This window comes from Benincasa hispida, chromosome 4 (assembly GCF_027475165.1).
Source record: "Benincasa hispida cultivar pf3 chromosome 4, pf3_genome.v1.1, whole genome shotgun sequence".
NCBI classification, from domain to species: Eukaryota; Viridiplantae; Streptophyta; class Magnoliopsida; order Cucurbitales; family Cucurbitaceae; genus Benincasa; species Benincasa hispida.
Window position 1 is genome coordinate 20,271,295 of NC_143481.1, and position 12,042 is coordinate 20,283,336.

At 34.9% G+C, this 12,042-nt stretch overlaps 1 pseudogene; it reads right to left on the bottom strand.

Moving 5' to 3' along the window:
* Positions 1-234: 234 nt before the first annotated feature.
* On the bottom strand, positions 235-1,649 carry LOC150036566 (uncharacterized; annotated as a pseudogene).
* Between the last annotated feature and the right edge of the window lie 10,393 nt (positions 1,650-12,042).

Genomic DNA, 12,042 nt, shown 5'->3' on the forward strand with positions numbered 1-12,042 from the left:
ATGTGATTAAAGAGTTTAATCAGTTATTCGCGTACCGTTGGAGCTTCAAGCTACAGGTCCATGAGATCCCCTTTGTAGCTTAATGGATTTAAATTGAGAATCTGTTTTTGGGTTGTTCAAATTAAAAAAGGGAATTTTATTATATATGATTAAATTAATTCAATTATATATGATATAAATGGCATAATGTATTTGATACATTATTTGTTGATTGGAAGAACTAATATTTGAATATCATTCAAATATATTTTCTATGAGCTTGATATAAAAGTTGAGCTTGATATAAATAAGGTTGCACATCAAAAGTTCTTGTTCAGGTTTGAAAGAAACTCCATTGGACAATGGTTTACCAATATTTGAATTCTCTAAATAGTTTTGTGAATTATGATTGCCAACCCCAATAGGATCTTCTCCATACAGGAAATCAGAACAAAAATCATTGGCTTCTTCTACTATATAACTTTCAGCCATACAACCTTCTGGATGATATCTATTTCTCACGGAGTTTTTAATGACTTCCATGAATCTTTCAAAGGGATACATCCATCGTAGATATAGGCCCACAAAGTTTGACTTCTCTAATTATGTTTACTGTGAGATGCACCAAAATTGTGAAAAATGAAGGAGGAAAATACTTCTCCAATAAACATAATATAAGCACAATATCTTCTTCCAACTTTTCTAATTGTTGCACATATAGAACCTTGTTGCATACTGAATTGAAAAATATACACAAACGAGTTATGGCATACCGAACATGTTTTGGTAGCACTGATCTTAGCACAATAGGAAATAATTGTTGTAAGAGCACATGATAATTGTGAGATTTTAAACTATTAAGCTTTAAATCTGTCATCGACACAAAGTTTTTAACATTCGAAGAGTAACCTTAAAGAACTGTTATTCTTGACAATGTCTTTAAAACACAACATTTTTCTTCCTTTGTAAGAATATAACACACGGGAGGAATGAAAATTTTTTTGTCACCGCTAACAGGTGCATGCTCTGGCTGAATTTTTAAATGAAGTAAATCACGTCTAGCATTCAATTCATCCTTACTTTTCCCTGACATATCAAGAAGCGTACCTAAGATATTCATGCATACATTTTTTTCAATCTGCATCACATCTAAACAATGCCTGATATGAAGATCTTTCCAGTATAGCAACTGAAAAAAAAGAAGACAACCTGTTCCAACAAATCTTTGAACTTCCTTTCCTGGTTTGTTTTTTTATTGTTCTTTATTCCTTTAGAAAATTCAAGATCTTTGATTTTTAAATATATAGCCTCCCCAAATAATGGTTCTGAAATTGTATCAAGTTCCTTTTGATCATTAAACGACTTTTTTTTGTGCCGATACGGATGATTTCATGCTAGAAATCTTCGATGTCCAACGTATGCCATTTTTTTCCATTTTTCAATCTTATAGAAGACGTATTGTCTCCACAAATTGGACACGACTTATACCCTTTCACACAACATCCACTTAGGTTACAAAACTAACCATAAGTTGAATAGTTCTTCTCGATAAGAATCATCACATTCAATACCACTTTCCCAAAAAGTTTTAAATCTTCAATTAGTAGTGCTAAATATGTGCCAATGTCATTCCCTTGTTGTTTTGGACCCCAAATCAACATTGATAGCATTATGTACTTTCTTTTCATACATAACCATGGTGAAAGATTATAAATAACCATCATTACAGGCCAACAACTATATTTAGAACTCATTACACCATGTGGATTTACTCCATCGGCTAACAATGCTAAACAAAGATTCCTAGGTTCAGAACCGAAGTCTGGCCATTTACAGTCTACTAACATTTAGAGTCTACTAGATGTAACTTACCATCTATATTTCTTTCATCAATGTGCCAAGTCAAGTTTTTAACACAATCAATACTTCTAAAAAACCTTTTGAATCGTAGAATTGGTGGAAAGTACCATATAACTTTTGAAGGTATTTGTTTTTTCCCACCTTGGTTCATCACATTAGGACAATCAATTGCATCTGCATATTCTTTTTTATACAAACAACAATCATTAAGGCATGCATAAATCTTTTCATATTCCATTCCTAGTGCACCTAAAGTTTTCTTTGCTTCATACATTAAATTTGGGAGCTCATTGCTAGTGGGCAAAATTTCCTTTAAGGTTTTGAGTAGTTCTGAAAAACTAGTATCACTCCATCCATATCTAACTTATAGATTTTACAATTTGACTAATGTCAACAACCTAGTGTATTTTTTGCACCCTTCGTATAATGGTTTTTCAGCATCATTAAGCAACTTCTCAAATCTATACGGATCTCTTGAATATTCCTCGTGAGCAACTTCAACCATTTCTTTTATACTTCCAACGTCAGTATCTTCATATATATATATATATAGGTGTCAAACTTAGAAGATTATCCACAAAATGATGAGTTAGGAAATTTTTCCCCATGCCAAAACCAAATTTTACAACTTTCATCAATCCCATTGACATAAATGATCTCTAATATCCTTGCTACTATGCTTTTCACTATTCCCACATTTCGAACAAGGACAAAGAATATAGGAGCTATTTGTATTAGAAAATCCAAGTTTTATGAAGTTTTCCACACCCAATTCATAATCTTTGGATAATCTACTCTTGTATACCCATGATTTATCCATGATTATAAATCTAGTAAGAGAAGACGATAAACACCGATTAACTTAAAAAAAAAATTTGTGGAAAATAAACAAGTTCCAAATACATATAACTTGTCATTTCTAACTCTACAACATTCCAACCTCAAGAAAGTAAGACAAATCAAAGAACCTCAAGGCAAATCAAAGAACAAAGACAAACACATCTAAAAAAATTGAACCCAAGGTGTAATCGAACCTCAAAAAATTGAACCCAAGGTGTGCACCTGCTTTAATGTGCTAAAAATTGAACCCAAGTTTGGCAAAGCATTAATTAGTTCATAAAGCCCCAAAAAATTAGACACATTGACATATCTGACTTTGGCAAGCATTTAATAAAGAAAAATGGCAAGTTCATGCAAGTTCTCTAAAATTAAAGCCCTAACTTTGTCAAAGTGGCAATCCCAACTTTGGCAAGTTCTCTAAAATTCAATCTCATTAAAGAACAATATGAAACAAGATTTTATTATGAGATTCAAGAATATACATGAGAGATTAAACCCTATCTATAAAAGTTCAAGCCTTAAACCAAAAAAATCAAGCTCTAACTTTGAAAGTTCATGCCTCAAACAAAGAAATTCAAGCCTTAACTTTGAAACTCCATGCCTCAAACCAAGAAAATCAAGAATAAAACATAATCTAATAAAAAATATTATGTTGGAAGGTACAATGTGCAGTGGAAGAAACCAAAATTCATAAGCACTCTAATTCACTAATTTTGGCAGAAAAGAAAACATGCTTCAACAGAAATAAATGGGTTTCATGACATAACTTTGAAGAACTTCCTCTAAGCTTTGAACCAGCTACAAATCTCGACAGAATCTTATAGTAGACACCCCAAGATCTTCCCTACTATCCTCTTGGAGCTCAAGATTGAGTAGTGGGACTCAAAATAAGCTGGAATTAAGGAATTTGGAGAAGCTCACAGCAACAACCCAACAGAAAAACAACCTTCTTCTCTCCCAAATTTTTCAAAAAAATTGTTCGGTTGCACTATCTTCAAAACACTCCAATCACTTCAATATATTGCAAACATTCATGCAAAGAAATTTTCTACATGAGATGTAACTCATGCTTGGAGCTAATGAAGAGTTAAAGTGGGTTGTTGATGAGATAGTAGAAGAAGACAATGGAAATTCAATTTTTCCAACTTTTGTGTTTTTCTTTTCTTTTCCAATTTTATCAAAATTGATTTCATAAATCAATTTTATTTAATAAAACTGAAAAAAGTTATTAATTTTACAAAATTAATTTTCTTTAATAAAATTAATAAATAAATATTTAAACAATTTAAATAATTCTAATTAATTTAATATCAAATATTAAATTAATTTTTACACAATCCCATCTTCAAATATTTAAATCATATTTAAATATTATTTCTCCAAATTCATTTAATTCTAATTTGAACACTTGAAATTAACTTATCATGCTATTTTAGAGCTAATCCATTTACGAGCTAGTAGGGGGACCTCGCGGACCTACAGATCATGGGCTCCAATGATCCGAGATTAATCGGCTAAACTCATTAGACCGATCTAATCAACAAATCGAATCCCTCTCAGGCCAATGAGAGGGTGAGGCCTCTTGTTCAAGACTCAGAATCAACACTTGAAGGGAACGACCTCTCTACTAACCCTATTCGAGTAGGATTGAATTCCCTCTTGCTCCCTATGTTCGTAGTTGTTCATCCAGTCTTATCCCCAAAATAGTAAGCTTATTGAGTAGAGGCAATTGGTCTACTCTCACCGTTTGCAGATCATAGGACCGAACAAACAGAAGGTCATAGTTAGCTCAGGATTAAGGTTAAGTTAGCCAGGTCATCGCTTTGAAATAATCAGTCTTAAACATTAAAAAGCGTTATAAAGTAAGAGTGACTGGTTTCCTGGTTCGATCTTGCACAAAAATCATTTGCACATGAAACCTCCACTCCTCATGTTCCAACATGCATGAATTAGGATCACTTCGTATGTAGCAGTTTACAACTCTTTTTAACAACTACAGAGTAAGCCACATCCAATAGTGTTACCAGAATAAGATACCCAACCTTATTCATATACTATAGATCATTTTGACTATTTAGTCGAACCTGATTCACTTGTATGTCTCCACATAAAATTCAAGTAATCATATAATAGTCAAGGGACTTAGGTTTATTGGATTTCTAAAAAACAATATATTCAATAACAACTTTATTGAATTCTCAAAATAAGGGAATTGAACAAAGCATTAAAATTGACGCAATCAAATTAAATGAAAGTAATTTCATAAAGCAATAAAAGTAAGTTTAAGGAAGCAATAAATAACAAAATTCATAAAGCAATAAAGAAGGTAATTAAGAAAGCAATTAAACATAGAATTTAGAGATATGGACCGGAAGACATTTTTCCCATGATGAACGCAATCCACACATCTGCAAGCGATCAAGCTTGCCTGCACAATGTCATCACGGACATTGTTCACCTCCTTGCCTCATCCCGCAGTGTGTATGGGAAGAGATATAATCTAATTCCTTCGGAAGTCACACCAGGTATAGAGAATACGTTGCACATTTCTTGCTGATGTGTTCCTGTTCAAAAAATACATTTGATCTCTGGGTCAGTTTAGAATTTCTGGATCGATTCCAGTACTCATAAACCATCAGACTACTCTTTGCGACAAACAGCCAGTACAAAGAGATTTGTCCTATAAAATATCACAAAAGTACTCAACACTAACCGTTACCAATCCCCGATAACGACACCATAAACTTGATGACATAAAAATGGATTCCTTGTTATGCATGCACTGTGATAATAGATAATGTGCTGAAAGCTCATGGCCCTGGCAACGGTGTCATAAACTTTTAACGGTAAAAATGGAGTGTTATCTTATGTTATCTCTTATGCACAATACATCTGATTATATGCGTTGTTAATGATATGCTTGTAATATGCTATGGAGTAATGCGTGTCACAAGTTTCCTTGCGCTGAAACCAAGTATAATTCCAACGCAAGTTTCTCAGAATAATCTGAGGTTGAACACAGGGATTGTTTTTGTTAATGCATTACATTTGTGATACATGCAACCGGTTTAACAATGAATAAAGAATTGGGTTTATACAGGAATTTAAATTTTGATGAAATAAAATTGCGTTGATAAAATAAAATCCTAAACTAATATGATACAAGATACAAGATAAATGGTACATAATACTGAGGTCGAGACTGACTGTGAAGTAATACAAAGAATCGTGGTATGCAATGGCAAGTCTTTATGAATGAAGTAGAAGAGGAAAGAGCAAATAGTAAAAACAACGCAAGTTCGCCAATTGCGTTAAAAATACAACTAAGGTTCCGCTTTCACTTGGCGTACACCTCTCGGTGATCAGCCGTGTTCCCATATCTCTATGGTGAAACAGGGATGAACGTGATGAACGCGAGGTTGTTTCCATCTCTGGAAATACTTCTTGCTTTAGTTAACGCATTCTTCCAACCCTCTCTCGATAGGCGGAATAACATCTTCACTTCTGCTCTCATAGGTGAAGATGTCGTCAAGCATGCCTTAGCTAAACTTATATATTTCCTTAAGACCAATTAACTCACTTGCTTAATTCTTGCTAATTACCCACGGAATTAGGAAAACATCATAGAGAAAATGGATTATGGATGAATAGAAAGAGATAGAGAGATGATAATGGTAATGATCATCACATATAATACTAAGATTAAGCGTTCGATACATGGTGTGAATGAAAGATTAAGGAAGATGAATACAGATGATGAAATAGAGATTAGAAACGAATACAGAAAGAGTATCAACGTCTTGACACAGATCCTGAACGGAGATTGTGCTTGCCGGCGTGTGAAAGTGGTGGAAAGGAAAGCTTCCCTCTCAGGCTTGCTTTCCTGGTAGAAGTGACCTTCGCACAGACCTTCAACTACGGGGATTGGAAGGATTCTTTGCTCGGAGACTCACCTCTCGACCTTCTCTCGTGGTTATTCCCGGATCTACTCTGGAAGTCGCTTCAAACCAGTCTCTCTCTCAGAATTAATATATGCACGTCTCTATGTATTCATGTATGTTTTTTAATGAATTTACAGAAGCTATTTATAGGCAAAGCTTGGCTCTTTGACTTTGTGGTCCCCACTGTATAGTTATGGTAGTTCCTGAAATGACGGAGTGAATATTCCTTTTCTTACGCAATCAACCCATCAGAAATGCACAACTGAAAGCTGTACACTTGTCAGAATCCTCCGCAAATGCTTGCTCTTTACATCTTCGATCTATCGTCGCATGCGGTCTTATTTTTTAATACCGCATGCGGTTGAAATTGCATTGATCGTTACAGCTCTTGATCAATTGTCACATGTGTCATCATTGCGTTGATCATCTCTTCATTCCTGAATGATGGGTGCAATGCGACATAGATGCGTTGTTTATTTTATCTCTGAGCCATGAACGCATGCGGTGACTAATTTCCTGCAAAACAGAAATTGAAACACTCTATTCTACCATCGCAATGGTGTTAGTAGGTGTATTGACGAAATTTTATAATTTTCACATTTCTTAGCCAATTTCTAAACTATTGACGCAACTTTTCTTTCTTTTTGCCGCAATATCTAAATAAAACAGTATAAATAAATTTTATTTCTACAAGTTATCAATAATCATCAGTAAAAGTGATGAAATATTTTTAACGTCCCCTAGCTTTTACATTTATCGAACCACAAAGGTCGAATGTACTAGCTCTAGAGGTTCTTTGGCCCTATGACCTTTTCCAGTAAAAGATCTCTTAGTAATTTTTCTTTAAAGGCATGACTCACACATAAGTAAAGAATTTTCTTCTAACTCGCTTAACTTCACTAACCTCTCAATCCTATTAAGATTGAAGTGTCATAGTCTTATGTGCCAAAGTTGGGCATTTTCTTTATGAGAAATTTTAAGTCTTTTATGTTGAGTTACTGCAGTTTTAAACATCCTTATGTTATGGAGGGCATTTGTTGCTAATGGCCTTAGCACATACAAATTATTTTCCGTTTTGCAGAGCAAAAAGAAAAATTGATATTATAGGATTGTTCTAACAAGCACATTACAGAAACAAAGTTTCTTTTTAAATCAAGATCTAAAAATACATCTTTTAATACAAGAAATTTGTTCTATAAAGTCAATCGGAGACCTCCCACAACCACAGTTGAGACGACGTGCCTGATTCCAACTCGCATCATCATCTTACCAGCATCTAGTTACTGCCAGGAACTAATTCCCTGAAATGAAGCACAAAGATGGTTAGTGGTCACAGAGTTAATAATCTAGGAAGAATCATCATTCTCCACTAAACAAGTTTCCAACACAAGAAAATCATATTTACCTTGTTTGGCCTTCTTCTTTTCTGCCTTATATTTGGGTGGTTTCTCTTCCAGTGCCCATTTTGGTTGCAATGGAAACATTTTCCTTTGTCATCCTTGATGGGTTATCTACCCCTATTCGCATCAACTACAGGGTTAGCAGCCTTCCTCTTTCCACCCTTCTTCTTTTTCCATTTTTTGGTGTCGGAGGAAGAAGGTACAGACTTCATTCCAGAGGTCGAACCTTTATGGAACCTTTTAGAAGATGAAGCAACATTTGTTTCACCCTTCTTCTACTTGCTTTAAACAAGGATTGAAAGGTCTATAGCTCATTGACCGGGGTTTCAGGTTGTAGTCAATTTTGTTCAAAATAGCATTGCTAAATGTAGAAAACTTTCAGGTAAAGTTTCCAGCATTATGCAAACCTGGCTGGCTTCATCGATGCTCGACCCGTTCATCTCCGCCACGTTGAGGTGGATCATCATGTTAAGAACGTGTTCTCGAATAGATGCCCCCTCTTGCATAAAGGCATTGAAGATGTACTTGAGAGCATCATGCATGAGCAGCATAGAGGTTGTCCGAACATGTCCAAACATGTCTGAGACCATCATGTTTGAGCTGCGTAGACGGTTCTTTGGCCCTCAGGGACTTCATGATCTCACAAACTGTGAGCATGGGCTCATACTTCTTGGCCAAGATTTCATTAAGGCTTGTCAAGATATACACTCGGGCCTTTTCCTTTGCCCTTGTCTAACACTCATTAATTCACGAACATTTCGAGGAGCATTGGCAGGTGGAATGGGAGGACACTCCTCCATCAGGACAAAGCGAAGATCATCGATGATCAGAATAGTATTGATTGACTTTTTCTAGCTAGCATAGTTTTCTCCCGTTAACTTATCGGCGGCTAGAAAACTTAAAGTAGCAGTAGCCATTATAATGAAATTGCTAAAAAAGAACAAACTATTTTAGTCTACTTGCATTAAACCATTTTAAGAAAACCAATCGACTTTTTTAGCAAAATAGTCTAGCTTACCCTAAGTGACATCTATTTTGCAATGATGTTTCAATGAGGCAGGACAAAAGTCACCGTGGAGTGATCAAGTACCCATTCACAAAACATTCTTAACCATTAGACAGAAACAACTCCTTGTCACTGTAACTAATAGTCATCATTTTTCGGTCTAGAATTTGTTAAAATCCATAACAATTCTGTGTAAGTCTAACCCTTCATTTTAAGTACTAGAGTTCCGTCCCAATAAAACAACCATAGGGAAAAACCTATTGGGACATGAAACTAAAGTGTTCTACCTACGATTAATTAATTTAGATCTCACAGTGTGAACTTTTAGGGAGAAACGTGTAAAGGTTAAAATGAAGTATTATACACCCCATTTTCCTCCCACTGAGTGTTCTACCTAGGGTTAATTAATTTGGAAAATCTGGCTACTGATTGAATCAAAGTGATTGTTTAATTTGCTTAAAAACAACTCTTATCTTTGAAGATTAAACAATTTTTATTGAAGTCTCGTCAAACTCTTTAATAGACTTTGATCAAACTTGCTTGCATGTAACAAATCTATCTAATTCACCTTTCCAGGTAGTTTCTAAGGCACTGGTGCGATGTCTCCATTGACTTAGGTACCCCAGCCCAGCTAGAACCCCCTTTAGCCAAAAGGTCCCTTATAGATGATGGAACATAAAGAACGCATGCACAACGGAAGTGATAAAATCGACAACGTTCTAATTGTAATAAAAATAAGAATAAGCATGCAAAAGGGATAGAAAATATAACCTTTGAAGACTCCACTGCAAGCTTCCTCTCCCGTGCACGAACGACACCACAAATGGTAAATGCCCGCTATAATTGAATAACACGATTGTGGGACCGTTTTGTTAGTGAAAATAAGGGAATTTCAGTATAGAAAGAAAGAGAGTAAAGAGAAATGAGGTGGAAGAGTATAGGTCAAAAGTTGAGGAAGCATTAGTCTTGCAAATTTAAAAAAAAACAAAGCCTTTTATAGAGAAAACACATGCAAAATCCCATTTTGCATGTCTTCAACCTCAAACTCCACTAGCATGTAAACTTTAGGTGTCAAGCTTGGAAACTTTTGAAGAGCTTCAAACTTAAAATGAATTAAGTAAATGTAACCGTACCTTGAATAATCATCTATAAAGCTAATGAAATATTCATAACCTCCCCATTCTTTAACACTCATCGGTCCACAGTGGTCTGAATGCACGAGCTCTAAGGTTTCTTTTGCTCGAAGACCTTTCCCAGAAAAAGATCTTTTTGTCATTTTTCCTTCGAGACATGACTCACATGGCAGTAAAGAGACATCTTCTAACTTGTTTAGAAGTCCACTTTTAGCAAGTCTCTCAATCCTATTGAGATTAATGTGGCTAAGTCTCAAGTGCTAAAGATAACTCTGAGAAATGTGTTGCCTCTTTGTAATGAACGCTTCATTTAGACAAAAAATTACTTTGTACAAATCTTCCAATAAATAGGAAATAGATATCAAATTTCTTTTACAAAATGGTACATAAAGAACATTTTCTAAATACAGATATCTATTTCAAAAAGTTAACTTAACATATCCTACTGCTTTTGCTGAGATACACTCCCCTGATTCAACTCGGAGAGTAATCTCATCTTCTTCAAGCTGCCTCAAGGAACTAGTTCCTCGAGCAGAAAAACAAACATGATTAGTGGCCCCTGAATCCAATATCCAGGTAGAATCTTCATTCTCCACTATACATGTTTCAATAATTAGTAAATCTAATTTACCTCGTCTTTATTTTTCAGCTTTCTTCTCAGCAACATATTTAGGGAAATTTCTTCTCCAATACCCATTTTCGTTGCAATGGAAATATTTTCCTTTGGAAACTTCTTTTTTTCCTTTTTGTGTAACTAGATCCTTCCCCTTCCCAGTTCCCTCCTTTTTCTTTCGAATACCTCTATTCTTGGCGAAAGAAGGGCCAGATTTACTCTCAGAAGACGAATATTTCTAGGGTTCTCTTTGAAGTGGAAGCAACATTTGCTTCTGCCTCTGAACCTTTATCTTTCAATTAAGATTTGTAAATTTGGATTCTTTGAGAAGAGTCGACAAGTTATACTCAATCTTATTCATCATGGCATTCATTTTGAATTGAAAGAAAGCTCTTCGAAAGAAATTGCATGATGAATCCAACTTGACTCTTCTCATTCATGATCGCTCCATTCACTTCTGCAATATTGAAGTGAACCATCATGTTCAAAACATGTTCCCTTACGAAGGTTCTTTCCTTCATTTTGCAGTTGTAAACAAATTTAATTGTGTCATGCATAACAGATTGGGACGGTTGTCCAAACAAGCCCTGCAAAGAGTTCATAATCTCTCTTGCAGTAGCTAACCTCTCGTGTTTCTTAGATAGTACAACAGATATACTATCTAAAATATAAACCTGAGCCTTCTCATTAGCTTTGACCCATCTGTCATATGCATCCCAAACTGTTCAGTTTATATTGGGACTAAAGGATGAAGGACACTCCTCAATTAAAATGGATCGAAGATCATCTATTATTATTATCGTGTTCATATTCGATTTTCAAGTTCTGTAATTATCGCTGTTAAGTTTTTCAGAAGCTAGTAGTTGTATAATGGATGACGTTGCTGAAAAAGTAAACAAATTATTAGAGAATTTATTTAACACTTTTTAATCCAATTTATTTAGCAAAAATAATGTACCCATTCTCATTATTCTTTTGCTATGATACTTCAGTGAGTCAGAATAGCCCACTGAAAACCAGTCAACTACTGCTTCACTGAATCAAGACATTCTTGACTAAATACTAATACCAGAATAACTCTTATCCTTCTAGTACTTAGTTACCATTTATTTGGTTAAGAACTACACTTAGTAAGTCTTGTAAGTGTATACTTGCCACTTTCAAATTACAGAGATTGGAATCAAACAAGCCCTCGAAGGAGAAACAATTGTTTGAAAATGGACCTAAGTAACCCTATCCATTTCTGGAGTTCACGGTGTTTCGAATCCTA